General features: G+C 37.4%; 1 protein-coding gene across 5 annotated transcripts in view; it reads left to right on the forward strand.

Moving 5' to 3' along the window:
• Nucleotides 1–12,774, forward strand: part of brsk2a (BR serine/threonine kinase 2a) — a 321,319-nt gene that overhangs the window by 61,581 nt on the left and 246,964 nt on the right. The gene's annotated exons all lie outside the window — the stretch shown is intronic.

Raw genomic sequence — 12,774 nt, forward strand, 5'->3', positions numbered from 1 at the left:
GTCTTTCTTTCTTCAGGCGAAAAGAAATTAAGGTTTTTGATGAAAATATTCCAGGATTGTCTCCATATAATGGACTTCAGTGGGAACCAAACGGTTCAAGGTCCAAAAGACAGTTTCACTGCAGCTTCAAAGGGCTTTAAACGATAAGGCAGTCGCTCCAGGATTTCACGATTTCTTTTGTGATTTTTGCGATCAAAATGACTGATTTTGTCGTGGTAATTTCCAAAAATTTGAGAAAAAATTTGAGATTTATATATAACATTTACCATAATAGTATTCAGTCCTTCCAGAAAAACGCTGAGTTTTTTTGTGATTGTTGCGGGCAAAAATTGATTGATTAGCCTGCTCGGCCCGTTTTCTTTAAAAATGCGATGGAATATGCGGGATATTTATGCAATTTTATGCAATGAAATTGCAGGAATTTGCAAAAATTGAGAGAACTTGCAAAAATTGCGGTTTGATGAAAAAGATTTCTCTTTTTCAGTGATTCCCCCAACATCCTGTTCTCACTAGGCTAATGTAAGAGTCATTTCTTATTACTTCCTTTGATAAGCAAGCATACTACATCATAGAAAGTGCTGGGAATATTTAATTTCTCATCTTGTTTTATTTCAGACTATAACGAGTGTAAATAAGGTGTGGCCCCTTTAAGAGCTGCGCGCTCCCTGTTGAACTCTCTGCAGTGTTATATGTGCGCCTCAAACGCCCCATGTGTGCGGGTAATTTCTGTTTGATGCTACTTCTTTTATCTTATGTTGTTTATTAAGTAACGATGTGACGGTAGAACGTGTGAGACAGTTATACGAGTTCGATTTGTGAGATGTCAATCGCCTCCGTGAGTCTGTCCGGCGTCGCGTAATTGCGTCACTTCATAACGTTCCCATGGAAACAGAGGGAAATGGCTGCTCTTGTGTGAAGCAAACGGAACATTTTTTAACTTTCTACTAAAATACACGTGACTTTTTTTTGCAACGAAAATGCGAGGATTATGAAATTATGCAAACCCCGCATATTTTGCAAGGAAATCGGCAATTTATGCGGCGAAAGTGCGGCGTATTTGAAAAAATGCGGCCCCCGCATAAATATGCGGACTTTGGCTGATTTTGCATTGAATTCAGCGATCGCATAATCGCGTTTTTCTGGAGGGACTGATAAGGGTGTTATCCAGCGAAACGATCGCTCATTTAAAAAATAAATAAAAAAGTTTAAGTTTTATAAGCTCAAATGCTCGCCACGCTCTGTTCTGTGATGCTCCTGTTCGAACTCGTTCATCAATATGAACAAATCTTTTCCAGAGTCAACTCGTTCATTTTGTTCATTGAGATTTGTTCATTTTGATGAATGAGTTCGAACAGGAGAGTCTACCATTTGAGCTTATAAAACTTAAACTTTGTTATTTTTTTTAAAATGAGTGATCGTTTCGCTAGATAAGACCCTTATTCATCGTCTAGAATCGTTTAAAGCCCTTTGAACAGTTTGCAGTTTGCACTGAAACTCTCATTTGGACCTTGAACCGTTTGGTTCCCATTGAAGTCCATTATATGGAGAAAAATGCTGTAATGTTTTCATCAAAAACCTTAAAGGAGTAGTTCACTTTTGAAAAAACTTTTGCTGATAATTTACTCACCCCCATGTCATCCAAGATGTCCACGTCTTTCTTTCCTCAGTCGAAAAGAAATTAAGGTTTTTGATGACAACATTCCAGGATTTTTCTCCATATAATGGACTTCAATGGGAACCAGACGGTCCAAGGTCCAAATGACAGTTAATAACAGTTTCAGATGCAGCTTCAAATGTCTTTAAACGACACCAGACGACGAATAAGGGTCTTATCATGCGAAACGATCGGTTATTTCAAAACTTATTCCAAAAATGTAACTTTCCTAAGGACAAATGCTAGCCTTGCTCTATTCTGTGAGGCGCGTTTGTAACGTCACGTAATACGTACTGTAATTACGTTCAAAAGGTCACGGGCGACGTAGCCGGAAGTAAAGAATCAGTGTTTACAAGTTGAACACATAGGTTGAACGTGCAAACTAACTCAAACGCCGTTTACAAAAAAAGGAATTAAAAGGTAAAACAACGATGTCGGACGATTTTGATTCTGTACTTCTGGCTAGCATTTGTCCTTGGAAAAGTTACATTTTTGGAATAAGTTTTGAAATAACCGATCGTTTCGCATGATAAGACCCTTATTCATCGTCTGGTGTCGTTTAAAGACATTTGAAGCTGCATCTGAAACTGTTATTAACTGTCTTTTGGACCTTGGACCGTCTGGTTCCCATTGAAGTCCATTATATTGAGAAAATCCTGGAATGTTTTCATTGGATGACATGGGGGTGAGTAAATTATCAGCAAAAGTTTTTTTTTTGAAAGTGAACTAATCCTTTAACCCTCAGCTCTTCGCTCCTCGAAGTGAAAGTAAACCAGTCTGAGGTAAATGTCCCATGGATTATTCCTCGCAGCCTCCGGAGACTCCGCAGTACATTAATCTGAGTGTCTGACTAAATATCGTTTGTTTACCGAGTTTATGTGGGCGTTTACAGTCTCAATGTGTTGCTTCAGATCATTCGCGTTTGAATTGAGCGCGCTCTCGGTGGGCGTCACATTAGGAAAATAATGAGCTGAGAGAACGATAATGAGCACAGCTGACATCTCTGTCTTTTTATATAGATTACATAAACAAAATATTTTTAATTTATTTTTAAATAAGATCATTTAAAAGTACAAATTTAAATGATTATAAACATATACTGTTCATGCCTGAGTAATAGTTTTAAGTTTTAAAGTGTTTGAGATCAGAACCAAATCAGGTGAAAAATAAGTTTTATAAGGAATAAAAGTTATTAGCGTTTTATCGCCACTAGTGTTCATTTCTGCTGGAAACTGTAGCATACAGAGTCAAGTGAATAATCTACTACTAGTACTACTACTTTTTTTTTCTCCATTGTGAAATTTTGTATTCAATAAAATACAATATACTATTTCAGACTTGTGTGACGGAGGTTCATAAGTGTGTATTGATTTTTGAGCTGTAGTCTAAACAGGCCTTTGTCTAGAAGGCCTAGTGTTTCTCTCCCTCACTTTGTGTGCATCATTTGTATTTGTGAATGATAGTTGGGTGTCTCAGATAAAACTGTTTGCTAAAGAGATGTGAAGGAGCGCCGAAGCAGCCGGACACCCTCAGCGAGGCTTAGCAAATGTCCCGCTTTGTTCACCCGAGCAACGGAGGTCAAGACAAACAAGCAAACTCTGTTTCACCTTAGCGTGTTAGCAAATGCCTTTAATTGTTAGCGTTTAGCTAATCCTCTTCTTCAGCTCGCCTGAGCTGTTATGTCACAGTTGTTGGCCATACAATCTGCCAAGTGCCATTACAACATAACGGCTCAGACTCCTTCAGGTTTTATGAGGCTGATTATGACCTGATAGTGTTTGTTGTGGTCGAAGCAAGCTTTTCCTGCTAATGTGTTGGTATGCTAGTGTTAGTAATGTGTGTGAGCATGTGATCTGACCAGTTCTGTTCTCAGGTTCTTTACGGTTCTTTAGAGAGAATTCAGTACTCTCAGAATTCAGTACTCTCATTCAGTACTCTACCTTTTCAAAAGGTACACTTTTGTACCTAAAGGGTGCATATTGGTACCTTCATGGTACATATTAGCACCTAAAATGTACATATTAACACAGAAAATGTACATATTAGCACCTGAAATGTACATATTAGCACCTGAAATGTTCATATTAGCACCCAAAATGTCCATATTAGCACCCGAAATGTCCATATTAGCACCCGAAATGTCCATATTAGCACCTAAAATGTACATATTAGCACCTGAAATGTACATATTAACACCTAAAATGTACATATTAGCACCTGAAATATACATATATTAGCACCTAAAATATACATGTTAGCACCTGAAATGTACATATTAAGACATAAAATGTACATATTAGCACCTGGAATGTACATATTAGTATCTGAAATAGATATATTATTGTTCTGTTCTCAGGTTCTTTAATGTTCTTTAGAGAGAATTCAGTACTCTCATTCAGTACTCTACCTTTTCAAAAGGTGCACTTTTGTACCTAAAGGGTGCATATTGGTACCTTAATGGTACATATTAGCACCTAAAATGTACATATTAACACCAAAAATGTACATATTAGCACCTGAAATATACATATTAACACCTAAAATGTACATATTAGCATCTGAAATGTACATATTAGCACCTGAAATGTACATATTAACACCTAAAATGTACACATTAGCACATAAAATGTACATATTAGCACCTAAAATGTACATAATAGCACCTGAAATGTATATATTAGTACCTGAAATGTACATAGTAACATCTAAAATGTACATATTAACACCTAAAATGTACATATTAGCACATAAAATGGACAAAAGTTTACCTTTTGAAAAGGTACAGCCCCAGTGACAGCTTTCGTAAGAGAGTGTACTGACTCGTACTGTGGTGGATGAATGAGAGCTGTTGCTCTTAGTGTCAGTCCACTGAGGAAGAACGTTACGGCGTCCCAGAACATTTACATTGATCCTTATTATTGAACTGCACTTCCTAAAGAAAAACCTCATGCTTCAAGAGTGTGACGCCTCTGCACTCATCCACACACTCTCTGTTAGAGATGCAGAGTGAACTCCATGCCAGTTTGCCGCAGTTTTAGTTGGTTTGTCTTATTTAGATTCAAAACACCTAATTTAAAATTAGGCTATCTTTACACGGAAACGATTCTGAAGAGAAAACGCAAAAGTGGCGTTGCGTTATCACTTTTATTCTGCGTTTAGACGAGCGTTTTTGGGTGGGAAATCCGTGTGTATATGGGGACGCAAAAGTGTGTGAAATTCAATGTAGTATGCACCCCAGGCAGCTAGGTGGCAATGTGAAGCACTGCCACACGACAACAACAAGTCCGCACGCCTGCGTACAAACCTTCACTGTCTAGCAGACTTTCACGTTTTTACTTTTTACACGGGAACGCGGCGGTGGAGCGCTGTTAAAGGGTTAGTTCACCCAAAAATGAAAATTAAGTCATTAATTACTCACCCCCATGCTGTACCAACCCCATAAGACCTTCGTTCATCTTCGGAACACAAATAAAGATATTTTTGATTGAATCTGAGAGCTGGATCAGTCCTACATAGACTGCCTAAGGGACTGGCTCTTGACGGCCCATAATGTCATTAAAGAAAAGGTTTAAATATTCCATGTGCCTACAGCGGCTCAATTATAAGTTTATCAAGCGACGAGACTACTTTTTGTGCGAAAAAAACATAAATAACGAATTTATTCGACTATTCCATTACTTCCTTATGGGCGCATGCGCGAGAACTGAGACGAGGACGTTCTCCTTCGTCTACTTCTTGTTACCGGCTGCTCACCGCTTAGGAGTTTTACCGCCCCCTACCTTATAAGATGATGTGCTGATATCCAGTAGCTGGAAGCGCAAAACTTTCTGTTTACAAGCAGAGGAAGATGCGCGCTGTACATACGCTTTTCAATTTGCGTATTTTCCGCACTATAAGGTGCACTTAAAAGCCTTTAATCTTCTCAAATACGACAGTGTTCCTTATAATCCGGAGCGCCTTATATATGGATCATCATTTTATACGGTAGGGGGCGGTAAAACTCCTAAGCGGTGAGCAGCCGGTAACAAGAAGTAGACGAATGAGAACGTCCTCGTCTCAGTTCTCGCGCATGCGCCCATAAGGAAGTAATGGAATAGTGGAATAAAGTCGTTATTTATGTTTTTTTTCGCACAAAAAGTATTCTCGTCGCTTGATAAACTTATAATTGAGCCGCTGTAGGCACATGGAATATTTAAACCTTTTCTTTAATGACTTTATGGGCCGTCAAGAGCCAGTCCCTTAGGCAGTCTATGTAGGACTGATCCAGCTCTCAGATTCAATCAAAAATATCTTTATTTGTGTTCCGAAGATGAACGAAGGTCTTACGGGGTTGGTACAGCATGGGGGTGAGTAATTAATGACTTAATTTTCATTTTTGGGTGAACTAACCCTTTAAGATTTCCACTCGAGGGTGGTTTCACTTTTTTGCGTTTTTAAGCTCCAAAAACGCCGTCACCGTGTAAACGAAAGGAACATCCAATAAAATATTTTTACGTTTTCACCCACGAGCGTTCTCGTGTAAACAGAGCCTAAATGTTGTACCTGTTTTACAAAAAAACCCCAAAAAAACAAACATATTTAGTATATCAAAAAAAATAAAAAAATAGAAATGTATACTATCAATACAATATATTCATTTTTTTTACTCTAGATCCCAAATTATCACGTACACTTTTACAGTTAATACATACATCGAATTAAAGTTACAGTTTGCTGATGTACATGATTTGAGTGGTTGAACTAAAACATATACAGTTTGCTCTTCTATTCAGTGATATCCCCGCTATTGTGGTCTAGACAGGTCTGGAAATAAAATCGCGAGTCCTCTTATAGTCTGAGACAGAGACAAGAACAACTACGGGTACAACACTTCCAGCTCATAAAAGTCATTAGTTTTAGAAAAGGTTGGACTACACTGCTTGATATGTGTTGATTCACTTAAAAGAACCAACTTACAGTATAAGAGTCATTTGTTCTGTAAAAATTGGACGACTAATTTCTCTGTATGTTTCATGCTCTATTTCTATATGATTATATTGCTGTATTTGTTTTCTTTGACTTTGAATCCTCTGTGAACCCTCAACAAGGGTTCTTTGTGTTCTTGAGTACTGGATCATAATGGACGAGTTGGGTCACCTCAGATGGCTGGCGGTGCAATGGGGCCATTTGTCTCCTAACCCTGTAACGGAGAGTCACTCTGGCTAAAGGCCAACTGGCACACACGGACAGATTTGCTGGACTTCAGTGTGATGTGTTCGCAAGAGAGACTAAACATGATGTTGCAGTTGCTTTCAATAGCCGCCCGCGTCCCCACCGCAGAAACTTTCCCCAAGAATTAAAATAGTAGTGATAATTTACTCACCCCCATGTCATCCAAGATGTCCATGTTTATCTTTCTTTAGTCGAAAAGAAATTAAGGTTTTTGATGAAAACATTCCAGGCTTTTCTCCATATAATGGACTTCAATGGGAACCAAATGGTTCAAGGTCCAAATGAGAGTTTCAGTACAGCTTCAAAGGGGTTTAAACGACACCAGACGATGAATAAGGGTCTTTTATTTAATGCTCATTGCTCAAAACTTCTCAAAATATGACTCGACCCCCCACAGAGCTCGCTGAGGCCCCCTTGTGGGCCGTGACCCCCCTGATGGGAACCGATGCTTTAGACCACGATGGAAATGCAGACAAGAACAGGTCTAGGGGGAATGAGTTTCGGTGGAAATTTCGGTTGAATGCGCTCGTTTCTTTCATTTTCATATGAATGGGGCCACATCTGACACCACACAGATCTACTAACTGCATTGTTGTATTAACCGATACCCCAGCCTTACAGAACAGAGCAAACCTTCTTGAGAAAATCACACACGTCTAGATCGCTGAAAGACTGGCTGTTGGACAATCTTCTAATATTTGTAGTTCTAGGCCGCTCGTTGCAGTGAAAGTCTCTTTGTTGTTTTGGCTTCCTTCCCGCGTCACTGAGGCTGAAATACACGGCGGATTCCACAAAGAATGTCATTAAGCATTCCATTAAGCAAGTCATTTGGGTATTAATGTTATTTATTTATTTTAAATGCAGGAAATTAAATCATCTATGAAGATGGAGCATTATAAACTGATACTTTCAGAGAAAGTGGGTGGAGTGGTGGAAAATAAAATCTTGTTTTTTTTCATTAAAAATCAGAAAGGTAGCTGAATGGAACAGGAACTAAGATATTAGCAACTTGACAATATTTCTGAATATATGTACATCTATGATTAGTAATGCAGTTACTTACAGTACATTTTTGGATCTAACTTTTTCTGCTGCAGTTTATTTCTGCTACATAAAAGGGATATCGCCATCTATAGGGCATTAAAGGAACTTTATTTTGTGCGTCTTTCATCCAAATGATTTAATTTATCTGTTAAATTGAGGAGACAATTTGGAAGGATATTGGTTTACTTATGCCCTTTTTGAGCACTTGAGCTTACCCGAGACTTAAAGGGTTTGTTCACCCAAAAATTAAAAAATTAAGTCATTAATTACTCACCCCCATGCTGTTCCAACCCCGTAAGACCTTCGTTCATCTTCGGAACACAAATAAAGATATTTTTGATTGAATCTGAGAGCTGGATCAGTCCTACATAGACTGCCTAAGGGACTGGCTCTTGACGGCCCATAAAGTCATTAAAGAAAAGGTTTAAATATTCCATGTGCCTACAGCGGCTCAATTATAAGTTTATCAAGCAATGAGACTACTTTTTGTGCGAAAAAAACATAAATAACGACTTTATTCCACTATTCCATTACTTCCTTATGGGCGCATGCGCGAGAACTGAGACGAGGACGTTCTCATTCGTCTACTTCTTGTTACCGGCTGCTCACCGCTTAGGAGTTTTGCCGCCCCCTACCTTATAAGATGATGTGCTGATATCCAGTAGCTGGAAGCGCAAAACTTTCTGTTTACAAGCCGAGGAAGATGCGCGCTGTACATACGCTTTTCAATTTGCGTATTTTCCGCACTATAAGGTGCACTTAAAAGCCTTTAATCTTCTCAAAAAACGACAGTGTTCCTTATAACTTGGAGCGCCTTATATATGGATCATCATTTTATACGGTAGGGGGCGGTAAAACTCCTAAGCGGTGAGCAGCCGGTAACAAGAAGTAGACGAATGAGAACGTCCTCGTCTCAGTTCTCGCGCATGCGCCCATAAGGAAGTAATGGAATAGTGGAATAAAGTCGTTATTTATGTTTTTTTCGCACAAAAATTAGTCTCGTCGCTTGATAAACTTATAATTGAGCCGCTGTAGGCACATGGAATATTTAAACCTTTTCTTTAATGACTTTATGGGCCGTCAAGAGCCAGTCCCTTAGGCAGTCTATGTAGGACTGATCCAGCTCTCAGATTCAATCAAACATATCTTCATTTGTGTTCCGAAGATGAAAGAAGGTCTTACGGGGTTGGTACAGCATGGGGGTGAATAAATAATGACTTAATTTTCATTTATGGGTGAACTAACCCTTTAAGTCTCTGTAGACGTTTGAAGGGGTCATGAAAATGACTGTACTGAAATGTGTGTTGACAGTGCCTGTAAACAACATAGTATAATGATAAAAATCTTTTAATCATAAAAAAATAAAAAATTTTTAATCTCCTTATGTTTTCCCCTGTCTCAAATCGAGCCGTCAGACCATGTGACGTCACGCGGTCGGACGACCCTCCCACGATTGTTGATTGACAGAAGCGTTTCAACACAGACCCGCCCTGAGCGAGCTGTCATCATCCGCCATTATCGATACGCTTAAGCAGAATGGCGTCTAAGCGATTGTGGTGTTGCTGCTTTTTCTGTTTCTACGATAACAGCGACTTCTTTGATTGGTGGTTTTCTCCTCGGGATTGTGGGTAGTGTAGTTCCTTATTTAATTCAGCTATTAAACAATTTTTTTTTATTAAATAATGTTAAACTAAATGCTACTTTTAAAATAGTATACAGTACTGTCCATGGAATACAAGACCCCTAGTGGTATAGTCCTGCTTTCAGTGCTTGTTTTATGTTGAGGATATGAAGATTTGCAGGTTCTGTATGGCTGTGTGTGTGTGTGTGTGTGAATGCATGCACCTGGCTCCTCTCTGGTCACAGTACCTTTGTAAAGCCTCTGTTTTATAATAAGACCATTTGTCACAGTGTGATGAAGCATATGACAAGCGCATCAACACCAGCGTCTGTGCTGATCCGGATCTGATGCTGCGAATGCAAAGGCATCCCACACCTTCCTACATAAAAACGCATATATAAGCGTGGTGTGCTGGAGCTCGCTTTAGGAGAACGTGCTCGTCTTTGGCACACTCTGTTCTCTAAACACACATAAGACATGGGGAGAGGTGAGGCTATTGTTTTATAATCTTTCATTAACTCTGTGCCGTCCCATATGACCTTGCAATGGCAATAAAAGCCCATAATAAAAGCAGCATGGCGGGGCGATGGAGGGAGAATTTATTACGGACCGACTTTTACACCAGGTCAGTCTCACTGTCCGTGCTTTACTGGGGTCGTCACTCTCTTAACCTCAAGTGCTTCTCTGTCGGTTGTGCTGAATGAATGGGCTCAGTTGGTTTATAGGGATGCTCAGCTTGGAAATATTGGCTGAAGATTTATTGTCTCACAAGTAATTGTGATTAACAATTTAATCGCCAGTTTTGTTCATGTGAGTGTGCCCAATCACAAAATTATTTACTTGGAAATAGTGCTGTCAATCAGTAAAAAAAAATAAAAAATGGTTACACTTTATTTTGAAGGCCACCTGAAATCAAAACGTATGTTTTTCTTAGCTTTTCTGTCACCCCCCTTTTTGAGAATGGGGGTTAAAATGCACTATTCAAACTTAAATGGTTGTAATTCAAGAATGCTTAGGAATATATACCCAAATTTGGTCTTGTTTTAAAGAAACACTCAGCAGATTATTGCTGAAGTGAAAACACTTAAAAAGTGAAAGTATGAAAAAGTTATGGAAGTTTAAATTTACAGTAAATCAAATATACTGTACCATATATTTTTTATTTTAAATAAAATATATATTTTACAAAATATTTTTTACTCTAAAATTACTGTAAAATCAAATCCATAAATCTAACCAAGTTATGTTCCAAATTTGAAGTTGATATCACAAAAATTGAAGTTCCCATGAGATTTTGATTAGCCGTAGTACCAAAAATAGCCACCGGGTGCCATTGAATTCCATTGAATTTAGTTTTATTCATTCTGCCTTAACAAATTAATACATTTCTTTTTTTTTTATTTTTTATTAAGGAATCAATATAAAAAAAGAGTACAAGTAAACAAACATAACAGTAAGAGGAAAAAAAAACAAACAAACAAATGAACATAGAAACAAACAAAATAATAATACAAAAGGAGAAAAGTGAGCCAACGTATACAAATATACAATCAAAATCGACAGATGGCAATACGGATGCATCTATATCTCTCTTACCTACATGTATAAACCCATACACGTGCATACATATTCATACACACATATCTGCATGTATACACACATACCCATATATCCATACACATATACATACTGTACATATATATAGACATACATTCATATATATATACATACATACCTACATATACACATACACAAAAAAAAAAAAAAATAAATAAATAAAAAAAATTAATAAATAAAAAAATAAAAAAAAATAAGGGGGGATAAAAAAATATAATAATAATAATAATAATAAAAAAATAAAATAAAAAAATAAAAAAATAAAAATAAAAAAATAATAAAAAAATAAATAAAATAAAATAAAAAAAGGTACAAAGATTATACAAACAAAACAAAAAAACAACAAAAACAAAGGGGAAGAAAAATAGAAATTAAAAATAGGGAGGATGAAGAGTTAAAATGGCTATTGCATATTGATTTCACTTGAGTTTGCAGTTGCACCTTGCTCTCCTGAATGGTTTTTTTTTTTTTTTCCCTCCCTTTTTTCTCCTCCTCTCCTTTCTTTTAACACCAACGCACAATGGCTGGACCCTCCGGATCATTTGTGCATGACCCGGCTGCGTCTCTGCCTGCAAAAACAAAATTAATTAAAATTAAAAAAAAACAAATTAATACATTTCTAACGCAATGTTCAATAATAAAACGGTTTTCACAGGATGAATTCTGAGTTTATAAGCTTTCAAATGATACCTAATTTATGATAACTACTAAAATATGTGATATAATAAAAAAGGCGATAAAAAATTATAATATATTTTAGAGGATATATATATATATATATATATATATATATATATATATATTATAATTTTTAGAGCATAATATTATACTATAATTTTTTATTGCAAAATACTAGATTATATGTTTTATTATGAACTTTTAGCATAAAAACAGAAGTTTCAGTGATTAAAAGTGGGTGCAACGACTTTTTGTGACAAAGGTCAAAACTCCTGTTATGATGCAGATTTTTTCAGGTGCACTCTTGTCAAAAAAAATCATCAATTACTCTTCCTACATAATTTGTACCACAAAACAGGGGTAGTATATCTATTTAGAAGTCTTAGACCTTTCCAATGATATATAATTTGTCATAATTAGATTAGGATTTAATAGAAATATAGTGAAGTAAAGTTAGGCGTCCCGGTACCGGGACGGTGACAGTTAATGAATAAGCTGGTACGTGTTCAAAACAATGACAGAATCCGCATTTAGGAGATACAGCCTACAGTCTCTCACTTCCGCTAAAATATATTATTATGACATCACTGCAGACATCTGCTTCTTATCACATCTTCTGTCCAATTAAATGCTCAGAATCTAAAGCTCCGCCCCCTATGCTATAGACGTTGCGGAGAAACATGAGTTCCCTTTCGTAGTCACTTCGAGTTACGTCAGAAGTGACGGAGATTGGGGGTTTCGCATAGAAAGCCAATCCTCTTCGAGTATTTAAACACGAGCCAATGGCATGCAATGCCTTGGGGCTGCGGAAATTTGCATAGCGTACTCCGCCCTACTCCGTGAGTATAAAAGGAGGAAGTGAACGCAACCGCAGTATGTTTTCGCTTCGGAGCCAAGAGAACCTCTTCACTCCTGAAAGCTATTACAAGACTCTTCGAGACGAGCGTCC

The sequence above is a fragment of the Pimephales promelas genome, chromosome 25, assembly GCF_988280905.1.
Source record: "Pimephales promelas chromosome 25, fPimPro1.hap1.1, whole genome shotgun sequence".
Lineage (NCBI taxonomy): Eukaryota > Metazoa > Chordata > Actinopteri > Cypriniformes > Leuciscidae > Pimephales > Pimephales promelas.